The sequence below is a fragment of the Pleurodeles waltl genome, chromosome 1_2, assembly GCF_031143425.1.
Source record: "Pleurodeles waltl isolate 20211129_DDA chromosome 1_2, aPleWal1.hap1.20221129, whole genome shotgun sequence".
NCBI classification, from domain to species: Eukaryota; Metazoa; Chordata; class Amphibia; order Caudata; family Salamandridae; genus Pleurodeles; species Pleurodeles waltl.
Window position 1 is genome coordinate 141,401,471 of NC_090437.1, and position 13,227 is coordinate 141,414,697.

Genomic DNA, 13,227 nt, shown 5'->3' on the forward strand with positions numbered 1-13,227 from the left:
AGTGTGTGCGTGTTTATCTTTGGCATGCCTGTGTGCTCTTTAGAAAAATAACCAAATATGTTTCCAAAGTGCTACACACGCTTCCCGAAGCGTTTGAAAAAATATAGTTTTTTTGTGATAATGTAGATTGTAAAGTAAGTGTGTGTTTTAAATGTTGTGTTTAAAGTGTCATTTTATTTACACATGCTAACGAAGGGTAGTTTTGGGACCCAGATGGTTGCCCAGCAGGTCTCCTAGAACTGTATTTGAGTGTAAACTTTTAACTGAAGAGCCGGGGTAATGTGCTGGGTTATTTCAAATGAGCCTCATCATGAGGACATCAGGGTTTCTTACGAGCTTTTTGTTTACATTCACAAGGCCCAGCTCTTTTGTACTGTGGGTCACGGGATAAGACCTGAAAGTACCAGATCCTCCATGACGCGCCATGAGATCTTGTTTTGGCTTTTCAACAAAAATGTGCTAATTTGGTGGCATCCTTACTTTATAAACATACACAGTATTTTTGTTAGTTTGCTTTGTCTCTTTTTAGGTTGAGCATAGCAGCACGCAAGCACTGCCTTTCCAACGTTTTGATATGTGTCTGGGCTTTTAACAATGCCCACTTCACGCCCATCATGGTTGGTTGGCTTGCCATTCAAAAATCCTTTGATGACATTGGTAAATTACTTTCGTTTGTCCCTCCTTGGGGAGGTTGTGTTACCGCCTTGGCAATTGCCCCTGTTTTGCCGATAAGTTTGACTACGAGTGAACTTCTTCTTCCTTTTGTGTGTGTCTTGACGCTGATGCTCATGGCGGCCGTGGCACTGGGAATTGGCTCGCTTATGTGAAACTGTTTTACTTTTTATCTTCAATTAAAGTGACAAGAAAAGTCCGGTTCGGAGATTACAACGCTAATAGCTCTAACTCGAGCAAATGCGAGACCCATTGCATTACAAATGCTTGTTTGGTATGCCTTTATGTAGTTGTGCCAGGATAAAAGTGCCCAATCGAAAAAAAAAAAAAAATTAAACCTGAATTTTGTAGCTCGCTTTATATAGGTGTTTCTTTTAAAAAGAAGTACCATTTATATGTTGAAAAGCACCAGGATGGAGTGAGTGCTGAGTGTGAAACAACAAAAGCGGTTTGCAGTGGTTAGATCTGTAAACTGAACAAATAGCATATATTTAAAGATACTAATCAGCAGACGGAAAGCGATCTCCCTCACAGACTCTCTGCAGAGAGCGGTCAGAACCGGAAAGCGACCTCCCACTGAGACTTTGTAACACAGACCTAAAGCATACTTGCAACAAATAATGTAACTATAGTCTATAGTTTGCACATGAAAGTGAAAAGCAAGCCAAGTGAAACATTGTTGTGTGGCTGCTTTATTCTCGTTTAAAGATGTTATCGTTTAACAGTTACCAAACTGTAGACAATTAAAGGCCTGTAAATAGTGTAAATACCCAAAAAGCACCATATGTTAAAGTAAAAATGTAACTTTCTTTTTTTTAAGGTAGAAAAATATGCAAAATGTGTTTACGCTCCTCACTGTCATGATTAACAAATTGTACGAAAGCGCTACATTGAAAAAGTAATCGCGTCCCTGCGAGTCCCAGGGACCAAGGCCCATATTTATACTTTTTGACGCTAAACTGCGCTAACGCAGTTTTGCGTCAAAAAATTTTGCGCCGTCTAACGCCATTCTGAAGCGCCATGCGGGCGCCGTATTTATGGAATGGCGTTAGCCGGCGCAAGCAGACCGGCGCTGCCTGGTGTGCGTGGCAAAAAACCACGTAGACCAGGCAGCGCCGGCGTTGGGCAAAAATGACGTTAGGGCGTCTTAAAATGGGGCAAGTCAGGTTGAGGCAAAAAAATCGTCTTAACCCGACTTGCGCCATTTTTTAACGACGCCCATCCCCCATCAACATGACTCCTATCATTGTAAAGATAGGAGTCATGCCCCCTTGCCCAATGGCCATGCCCAGGGGACTTCTGTCCCCTGGGCATGGTCATTGGGCATAGTGGCATGTAGGGGGGCACAAATCAGGCCCCCCTATGCCAAAAAAAATTATTAAAAAAAAATAAAAATAATACTTACCTGAACTTACCTGAATGTCCCTGGGGTGGGTCCCTCCAGCCTTGGGTGTCCTCCTGGGGTGGGCAAGGGTGGCAGGGGGGGTCTCTGGGGGCAGGGGAGGGCACTCTGGGCTCATTTTGAGCCCACTTGTCCCTTAACGCCATGCCTGACCCAGGCGTTAAAAAGCGGCGCAAATGCGCCGTTTTTAGCCACGCCCACTCCCGGGCGTCTCTTTTGCCCGGGAGTATAAATACCACGTAAAGGCCTGGGAGTCATTTTTTAAGACGGGAACGCCTCCCTTGCATATCATTAACGCAAGGAAGGGGTTCACGCTAAAAAATGACGCACATTCCGGGAACTTTGGCGCTAGACGCCTCTAACGCCATAGTATAAATATGGCGTTAGTTGGCGTTAGTTTAGCGTCGAATTTGCGTCGAAAAAAACGACGCAAATTAGGCGCAACCGGAGTATAAATACGGCCCCAAATGTTTACAGAAGCGTGCATATAAACAAATACATGTTGGCAAAGCTGAAATTGTGAAGTTTTATTATAGTAACTAAAAGTATATATGCTGTGAAATAGTTAAATCAAATGTATAGGGTTTCACCGTTTAAAATCAAAATCCCAAAGCCTTTTCGAAAGCGGACACATACTTATACCATTACAACCGAAAGGTTCATAACCTCTACTATTTTTCTAAGAAAATAAAAATATTAAAAGCCAAGAAGGCTTGTACAATACAAAGTAAACATTCTATATTTAAAATGCTGATAAGTGCAGCTTAATTTGAAACCGCATAAATGCGTGTTCGATAAAAATCTAAGAAATCTCTAAAGCTGCGACCTAACCACGTATATTATATAAAAACGATTCAGAGGACACAAAAGAAAAACAAATGTTACTTCCCGCTTTCCTTATAAGCATAAATTTGAATTTATTAAAAATCCAAGGTAGTTTTGACAATAAAAAACGAAAAACTATAAGGCATTCCAAAGCATACACACAGACTTTTAACAATATTAAAAACTACAGGTTTGTAGTGACTACTATGCTTTCAAGCTTAAATTTAAATTTGTGAAACACCCAAATAATGTTACACCAGAAAACAAAAATACAACATTGTTGTTTTGGCATTTCAATTATTGATGCGTAATTTACAAGTGCAACAAACCATTTATGAAATATATAAAGAAAACAATTTAGACCTGCTATGACACCGCATACGTTAATAGAAACAGTCATAGGACAGAAACACAAAAATATTTGCTTAGACCGCACTGTACTTTAAAGCATAAAACGTGTCTAATATAAAAAAGGGTTTATTATATATTTAAGCTGTCAAACAGTAAAGTGATATGCATCTACATTATGGGCCTGATTACGACCTTGGTGGAGGGGATTACTCCATCCCAAATATGACAGATATCCTGCATACCGTATTACAAGTTCCATTATATCCTGCGGAAACATTTGGGACCGAGTAATCCCCACGGCCAAGGTCGTAATCAGGCCCTATATGTTCAAAATGTAAACAAATGAAGGTTAATATGCAAACACAGCAAGGCGTTCCAAATAAAATCAGAAAAAGTATCACTGCCCCGAAACCACGTACGTTATAAAACTATGCAAATAAAAATAAAACAATCTTCACCAGTGCGCACCCATGTTACTTTATCATTCAAAATTATCGTTTGTTTTGCTATGCCCACACGTCATCATTTCTGCACAAACCAAATTACCAAAAGCAAAACACAAGCCATTTAAGTGCCTCACATTATGTTCCAAGGCCGTTGGCTTCCTTTTCACAGTATAAGTAGCAAAAACATATACACTCACACTGCTATTCTTTAATAAAAGTGAAATAACACAAAACACAAGCTGACGCCAATTAGAAACAGCGCATCGTGTTCCAATGCCATTGCCTGCCATCTCATGTTACTAAGTAGCAAACATATGCACACAGACCACTCGGTTTCAATAAAAGAAAAGTACCACAAAGGAAAAAAATGAGAAGGAAAACAGTTTCACCTAAGGGAGCCGTTGGCGCCATGGGTGTGAAGGAGACACACAAAGGGAAACAGAAGTTTGCTCGCAGTAAAACATATCAGCAAAAGTGCAATTATCCATGAAACCGGCAGCAGTATAATTATCCATGTAACTGGCAAAAGTATAATTATCCATGTAACAGGGTCGATGCCATGCAAGGCACTCAACTGCTACCAAGCGAGATCGCGCTGCCAACGAAATAAAGAGAAAAAGTAGTCCAGAAACCATAGGAAAACACAGAGCCTCATCTGTTTTCAGTAGTTGGCCAGGCTAGACCCGTCCAGCACCAAATTTATGGAGTTAAAGTCATTTTTTGGAAGTGGAAACCTACCTTGCCTTAATGAGATGCAAGGTAGGCGTTCCTGTGTAAAAAATGACTCTGTGGCCTTAATGCCATATGTATACTCCCGTGCAAAAATGGTGCACGGGAGGGAGAAGGGGTAAAAAATGGTGCAAAGCTTGCTTTGCCCCATTTTTTAACTCCTGGGTCAGGGCAGGCATTAGGGGGCCTGTTGGCCAATTTCCATGGTGGAACACCATGGAATAAGGCCGCAGGTGTCCTGCCCAGGCCCCAGGGACACCCACACCAGAGGAACTGCGAAGGATGGGGACCCCATCCCAGGTAAGTACAGATAAGTACGGGTAAGTATTGCATTTTATTTTTTAAAGTGCCATAGGGGGCCCTGTAATGGGCCCCCATACATGGCACAGGGTGCAATGGCCATGCCCAGGGGACCCTTGTCCCCTGTGCTGGCCATTGGAGTGGGGGGCATGAGTCCTGCCTTTTCAAAGGCAGGAGACATGCAGCATGGTAGGTTTAGCACCATAAAATGACGCTAATCTGGTTAGAGTCATTTTTTTTTTTTTTACTATAACCTGCCTAAAGTCATTTTTTGGTGCTAAACCCCCTTCTTCTATACCACCAGCCCCACCTGACTAAGGTCATTTTTTTTACTCTAGCCTACCTTTTGCACCGGCTTGCACCATTCCATAAATATGATGTCAGGCTGGTGCACAGAATTGGTACAAGCCGGTGCTAAACGTTTTGGCGCAAAACTGATTTAGTGCAGTTTTGCACCAAAAAGTATAAATAAGGGCCAGAATGCTTTGCGCTTGACCCTAAAAAGGCAGGCCAAAAGGCAGAACTGACCACTAGCAAGCAAGGATTTTTAAAGCACACTGCAACCAACAAATGAAAAAGCTTACAACTCACAGTATAAGTATACTTAAAAGTATACAGGAGGTTGAACTCTTACGCTCAACCTAATTAGGGTGTCCACCTAGTTAAACATATTGTTTAAAATTCTAATCAGAACATTACTGAATAAAAAATAACAACAGGTAAAGTTGACATTTCAACGAGTACTATTCTTCCCACTATAGAGACAGTCAAAGATTTCCATCTGCTATAGACGTTTTTGCTTTCTACAGTGTGGCTTCAAAATTCAGTCTAAACAGATTGAAGTAATCATTGGAAATGGCAATTCACAAGTACTTAATTGTTTCCCTAGGCTTATAGCTTTCTCAAAGTCCAACATCGAGATTATGAGAAGAGGCATTGAATAGCAAAACATCAAATCTTTGATTTGATATCCCCTGATCAGTGTTAAGGCCTCGATTTTCTCCAATAAATTTAGCATATTAACCTTTTCATCTTTAAAGTATGATATTAGATCATCTGCATAAAGTTTAGGTTTAGCTATACCAGGAATGCGAGGGAAAATAACCATTTCCTTGTGTACTGCTATCGCCAGGGGCTCTATAAATAATGCAAATAGTCATAAGCAATGGGCATTCTTGGAGAGTCCCTTGATAGACCTTAACACTACCTGCTTTAACAAGCTTAGTTATAATTGTTGCTGGTGGAACTTCATTAAGATCCTTGAAACCCTCATTAATTGAGCCGGAAAGGAATATGTTTTAAGAATTTGGAGCAATGCCAAACAGTTTACCACACTGAATGGTTTCTCAGCATCATTCATGATTACTGCTGCATTAATCCTATTTTGAGAGGTATAATCCATTGCTTGAATAAAGTAATTTGTATTGCCTGAGATAGCTTTATTTGCTAAAAAAAAAAAGGTTTTGGTCAAAATGTATTACTGCAGAATCTGTAATGTATTTTTCCAAAACTTTACTAAAAAATGTATAATCAGAATTAAATAGATTTATTAGATTACATGAACTGGGATACCTTGGTGACTTACCTGGTTTGAAAATGGCAACAACTATTTAAAAACACAACTGATACCTGTTCCAAATCAGCATAGTACCTTTATGGGTAATTCATCGCTACCTAGAGGTTGGGCAGTCACTAAGCTATCTAAAGCGAATTAACTTAGTTTGAGAAATACATTCACACACCCTAAATCTCTGCTCTTTCCTGAGTTTAGGAATCTGCAACCTCCTAAATACCAAGTAGTTAAGCCAGCATGAATGTCATACAATGTTTCAAAAAATCAGCTGGATTACACTTTGATCAAGAGACACTAAATTGGTTTCAGGGTCAACAATTCTTCTAATAAAATTCTTATGTGCTCTAGATTTCATAGCACTATACAACAGTTGCCCGATATGCTCATTTTACTCGTAACATTTTTACTCAATATTCCTCTGATCCATAACCTCAACTGCGCTCTCATAATCTCTCAATACTTGCCTGGTTTTTGAAGAGAAGAACACATATCTTTCTTCTCTCTGTATAGTTTAGCTGAGTATGCAATAGTATGACCTCTAAAAGCAGCCATAAAAATATTTCAGTGCTCTGGATGTGAATGTAGGAAGTTGGCGCTCTATATGATGCACTAAAAAGAAGTACACCATGCAGAACGTCCAGGTGATCCCCAAATAGTTTGCTCTATTTTGTGGTTGTGTGGGGGAGCAGTTAGGCTTATCAGAGGGTAGTGCTAAACATTTGCTGTACTCACAGAGGCAAAAAATGAGACCAACACTCAAAAAATAAATCTGAGACCAAATTAGAAAAATAACACTCCTTTTTATATATGTTTCAAACCCAAGAACTATGTAATCAGGTAAGCACTTTTTCAAGCATAAATACTTTTCAGTTTCAAAAATCAACACAGTGCAGTTCTAAGAGTTCTTCAATGTTAACATATGGAAGAAAACAATGTTTAGAAAACACATGGTTAACGAATTACGAGGCCAATCTCAGGGAGTTAAGATACGTACTGGCCATTGATGAGAACCACATCAGCAGGTCACTCCGGGCAGCACTGGGGTGGCTGGGTGCAGGGGTGCAGTAAGGTGTTGGGTGCCCAATGGATTCCTAAGGGAGTTTGGCCCTCGTGAAGACAGGCTTCAGGCTCTGGCTAGGGGGGAACTCGGGGACAACAAACAGGTAGGTTGTAGACCTGGGGTTCTTGGGGATGTAGGTGCTGCTTTGGTCCTTTTTCCCACAGCCCAGGGGTGACGGACGGAGTGTTGTCTTTAGACATCAGGTTTTCTTATCCAGGAGCAACCATGGTCAGGAGGTCCTGCGTGTTGAGACTGCAGGCGTCATCAGGGAGTCCAGCAGGGAGAGGGTCCAGGGTGGACTGGAGCTCAGAGGAGCTGGGGGACACCTTTGGCACAAGTGACTCACCTCAGATGGGTCAGGGGCGACAGGTGCAGTAGTTGCTGGAGGTGTCAGGTTTTCTCACACCACAAGGCTGTGGGAGAGGGGGCCTGCATACAGAGGCTGCAGGAGTTTTAAGGGAGTCCAAGAGTAGTGAAACCTGAGTGGGCTCTCACTCTGGACAGCTGAGGTGCCTTGCTGGCACCATTGGTTGGCTTCACCTTGGGTCGTGGACGTTGGGTGCAGAAGTCACTTGGGGTGTCGGGTCTTTTGCTATTCCAGAGGCTGCAGAGTCCTTTCCTGAGATTTTGTTGCAAAGCAGAGCCATTGCTCACAAGAAACGTGAGTATTTATGGAAGAAAGGCAATCCTCCTGGGTATCTTGGAGGCTCAGCTGCAAGATGAGCTTTCGATTTGGGCAGAGTCTGTGGAGGTAAGCAGGCAGTCCATTGGGGCTGGTACAAAGTCAGATGCTCCCTCTTTTCCTTTTCTGCAGGTGCAACTCTTCTTTGTCCTTTGCTTCTTAGCTTGTTAGGATCTGAGCTTTAGGGTTCAGGGGTGCCACCTAAATATTCTATTTAGGGGGTGTTATAAGGCGTGCCAGGTGGTAGCCAATGGGCTGCCCACCTTTACGATTACTACACTCTTAATATGACCCCTTCCAATAGCAAGGGGCATAACCCTAACCCTAGTGGCCTAATTCCTTCCAAAAAAGATGGGGGAATCTAAAAAGTAGTGTCCATTTCAGCTCGTCCACTTTAGGGGTGTGACTGGCATTAAGTGGTCACACCTCCTAATCTGCATAATTCCCCCCCCCGGAATGCCCACACTAACTGGGTGTGGTGTTAACACCACCGCACAGTACAGGCTTTGGTCTCTGGCGCTCAAGTGCATTGGCTCGTACCTTGGGGGGAGCGTCTATGGTGGCTGAACTGGTCAGACCAGTCAGTCAATCCACTAGTAGCTGGTAGGTTGTCAGGTAACAGTTCTAAGGTGCCCTGTGGGTAATGTTATTAATTAATCCTTCACTGGCATCAGTAATTCTTTATTAATCTGAGATGTTTGTTACCAAACATCCTTATATTCATAGAAGTCATCAAGTAGTTGGGAAACTTGTAGTGACCAGTGTCCAGCACATGCATTTAAAATGTCTTCTCTGGTCATTTATTATGTCTGAGAATCAACAACGACATAGCAGGGGCATACCTCCTCATGCAGATGTGCCTTCACATGTAATATAATACACCCTGCCTTAGTGCTGCTAGAGTGGTGACTTACATATATTAGTTGCAGTGTTAGGGGACATGACACACAGGCTGTGTGCCATGTCATGTTTTTAATTTTAGGAGCATCTTGTCATGCAGCCTGCAATGGCTGTCTGCATAAGGTTGGTGCTGGGTCCTTCAGAGTGACACAAGTTGTGCTGCAGCTTTGAGGGGCCCTCTTCAGTAGCCATGCCCTATGTATCAGGTGTACCATTTACTAGTGACTTATATGAGGCTGAAGGGCCTGGTCACTTGGGGATTAGGCGACCAGGTGTCTTGTTTTAGTGATGGGACACTGGCACAGTGGACCTGGTTACCAGGAACCCAGTGCACTTCTGTAGGAAAGTACCATCTTGCCTGGCATGTTACCCCCATATTTCACTGTATATATGTTGTTTTAGTTGTATGTGTCACTGGGACCCTGCCAGCCAGGTCCCCAGTGCTCATAAGTGTGCCCTGTATGTGTTATCTGTGTTATGACTAACTGTCTCACTGAGGCTCTGCTATCCAGAACCTCAGTGGTTATGCTCTCTCATTTCTTTCCAAATTGTCACTAACAGGCTAGTGACCAATTTCAGCAATTTACATTGGCATACAGGAACATCCTTATTATTCCCTAGTATATGGTACTGAGGTACCCAGGGTATTGGGGTTCCAGGAGACCCCTATGGGCTGCAGCATTTCTTTTGCCACCCATAGGGAGCTCTGACAATTCTTACACAGGCCTGCCCTTGCAGCCTGAGTGAAATAACGTCCACATTATTTCACAGCCATTTACCACTGCACTTAAGTAACTTATAAGTCACCTATATGTCTAACCTTTACCTGGTGCTAAGTTACTTAGTGTGTGGGCACCCTGGCACTAGCCAAGGTGCTCCCACATTGTTCGGGGCAAACTCCCCGGACTTTGTGAGTGCAGGGACACCATTACACGCGTGCACTATACATATGTCACGACATATGTATAGCGTCACAATGGTAACTCCGAACATGGCCATGTAACATGTCTAAGATCATGGAATTGTCACCCCAAAGCCATTCTGGCATTGGGGAGATAATTCCATGATCCCCCGAGTCTCTAGCTCAGACCCGGGTACTGCCTAACTACCTTTCCTGGGGTTTCACTGCAGCTGCTGCTGCTGCCAACCCCTCAGACAGGTTTCTGCCCTCCTGGGGTCCAGCCGGCTTGGCCCAGGAAGGCAGAACAAAGGACTTCCTCAGAGAGAGGGTGTTACACCCTCTCCCTTTGGAAAAAGGTGTTAGGGCTGGGGAGGAGTAGCCTCCCCCAGCCTCTGGAAATGCTTTGATGGGCACAGATGGTGCCCATCTCTGCATAAGCCAGTCTACACCGGTTCAGGGATCCCCCAGCCCTGCTCTGGCGTGAAACTGGACAAAGGAAAGGGGAGTGACCACTCCCCTGACCTGCACCTCTCCTGGGAGGTGCCCAGAGCTCCTCCAGTGTGCTCCAGACCTCTGCCATCTTGGAAACAGAGGTGCTGCTGGCACACTGGACTGCTCTGAGTGGCCAGGGCCAGCAGGTGACATCAGAGACTCCTTCTGATAGGCTCTTACCTGTGTTGCTAGCCTATCCTCCTTCCTAAGTAGCCAAACCTCCTTTTCTGGCTATTTAGGGTCTCTGCTTTGGGGAATTTTTTAGATAACGAATGCTCTCTCTCTTCACCTTCTGCCAAGGAATCAACTGCTGACCGCGCTGGAAGCCTGCAAAACTGCAACAAAGTAGCAAAGACGACTACTGCGACCTTGCAACGCTGATCCTGCCGCCTTCTCGACTGTTTTCCTGGTGGTGCATGCTGTGGGGGTAGTCTGCCTCCTCTCTGCACTAGAAGCTCCGAAGAAATATCCCGTGGGTCGACGGAATCTTCCCCCTGCAACCGCAGGCACCAAAGAACTGCATCACCGGTCCTCTGGGTCTCCTCTCAGCACGACGAGCGAGGTCCCTTGAACTCAGCAACTCTGTTCAAGTGACTCCCACAGTCCAGTGACTCTTCAGTCCAAGTTTTTTGGAGGTAAGTCCTTGCCTCCCCATGCTAGACTGCATTGCTGGGAACCGCGTGTTGTGCAGCTACTCCGGCTACTTTGCACTCTTCCAAGATTTCCTTTGTGCACAGCCAAGCCTGGGTCCCCGGCACTCTATTCTATGCAAAAAGTACACTTGTTCCTATATCTATGGTGGACGATTAAAGTTCAGGAGCTAGAGCCCTCACACACCCGAAGGGTGTCATGCTTCATCATCGGGAAGCTCCTCGTCAGACCAGCTGGTGCAATGTCTGACGGGCTCCTCTTTCGGGGGCTCTTTGCCGGAGATCTTTTTATATATGATGACTGCCGTTGAATCAAAAAAGGTCAGGCATTTGTTATGGCAGGAGAGTGATTTTTGCCCGGGAGTATAAATCCGACGCACATGCCTCGGAGTCGATTTTTTAGACGGGAACGCCTACCTTGCATATAATTAACGCAAAGTAGGTGTCCACGCTAAAAAATGCCGCTAACTCCATGGACTTTGGCGCTAGACGCGTCTAACGCCAAAGTATAAATATGGAGTTAGTTTTGCGTCGAAATTGCGTCAAAAAAAACGACGCAATTCCGGCGCAAACGGAGTATAAATATGCCCCTCTGTATTTCACTCCAGATTGGCATACTGGACCCCCCTTATAAGTCCCTAGTATATGGTACGTAGGTACCCAAGGCATTGGAGTTTCAGGGAATCCTTATGGGCTGCAGCATTTCTTGTGCCACTCAGAAGGAGGATATTCAAATACTTCTTCAGGACTGCCATTGCAGCCCGTGTGAAATAGATCATGCACTATTTCACAGCCATTTTCACTGTACCGGTTCCCTTTTAAGTCACCTATATATCAGGTCTTCCAACCCTGAAGACTGGATGTAAAGTACCTGTGTGTGAGGGCACCACTACACTAGCAGAGGTGCCCCCATGTCATCCAAGCCCATTTTCCTGGATTTCGTGAGTGCGACTACCTATGGACATGATAACTCCGACTATGGCCAAGTAAGGTGTCTATCAACTGGGAATTGTACCCCAATACTGATTCCATTATTGATTGCACAATCCCATGCTCTCTTGGGGCTCCAAAGTGGACCCCACAGTACTGCCATACCATCCTTCTAAGGTTTCCACTGCAGCCCTGGCTGCTGTGACCTCACAGACAGGCTTCTGCCCTCCTGGGGCTTGAGCAGCTCAATCCCAGGAAGGCAGAACAATGCATTTCCTTTAGGAGATGGGTGTTACATCCTCTCCCTTTGGAAATAGGTGTTACAGGCATGGAAGGGGTATCCGCCCAGAGCCTCTGGAAATGCTTTGAAGGGCACAGATGGTGCCCTCCTTGCATAATCTAGTCTACACCAGTTCAGGGACCCCCAGCCCCTGCTCTGCGCGAAACTGGGCAAAGAAAAGGGGAGTGACCACTCCCTTGTCCATCACTACCCCAGGGGTGGTGCCCAGAGCTCCTCCAGAGTGTCCCTGGGTTCTGCCATCTTGTTTTTAGGATGATCAGCAAACTCTGGGAGCATAGGAGTGGCCAGTGCCAGCAGGTGAAGTCAGAGGCCCCTCCTGATAGGTGCTCACCTGGTTAGGTGACTAATCTCCCTCTCACAGCTATTTAGGGTCTCTCCTCTGGGTGTTCCTTCAGATTCGGATTTCAAGACTCCAGCAGGAATCCTCTGCATCCTTTATTTCATCTTCTACTGACTGTTCCAGGAAATCTACAAAACTGCAACAAAGAAGCTAAGACGACTTCTGCAACATTGTATCTTCAGCTCCTGCCAGCAACTGCAAGAGTTTCCAGGTCGTGCATCTTCCGAGGACTGCCTGTCTTCAGCCTGCACCAGAAGAACTGAAGGGCTGTCCTGTGGAATGACGTAGTCACTTCCCTGCTTCAGCAGGCACCTCTCTGCAGTGATGACCAGTGGCTTGGGTCCCTTCTCTTCAGATGACAGGCATGGATCCAGCAACACAGGTGGTGGACTAAAGTGACTCTGGCAGTCCCAACATCCAGCTGCCCAACTTTGGTGGAGGTAAGGGCTTGCCTCCCCACACAAGACAGTACCCCGGTGCAATGCGTGACTTGCAGCTGCTAAGGCTTGTGTGCGACCTTCAAAGAAGTTCTTCATGCACAGTACAGCTTAGGCCCCCAGGACTCCATCCTGCGACGCACAGCTTCCTGAGTGGTTCTCAGGTGGCGTAGGAATCATTTGTGTTGTGCTGTGTGGGCCTCATTTGCACCTCCTTTGTCCCCATGCTGTGGAAC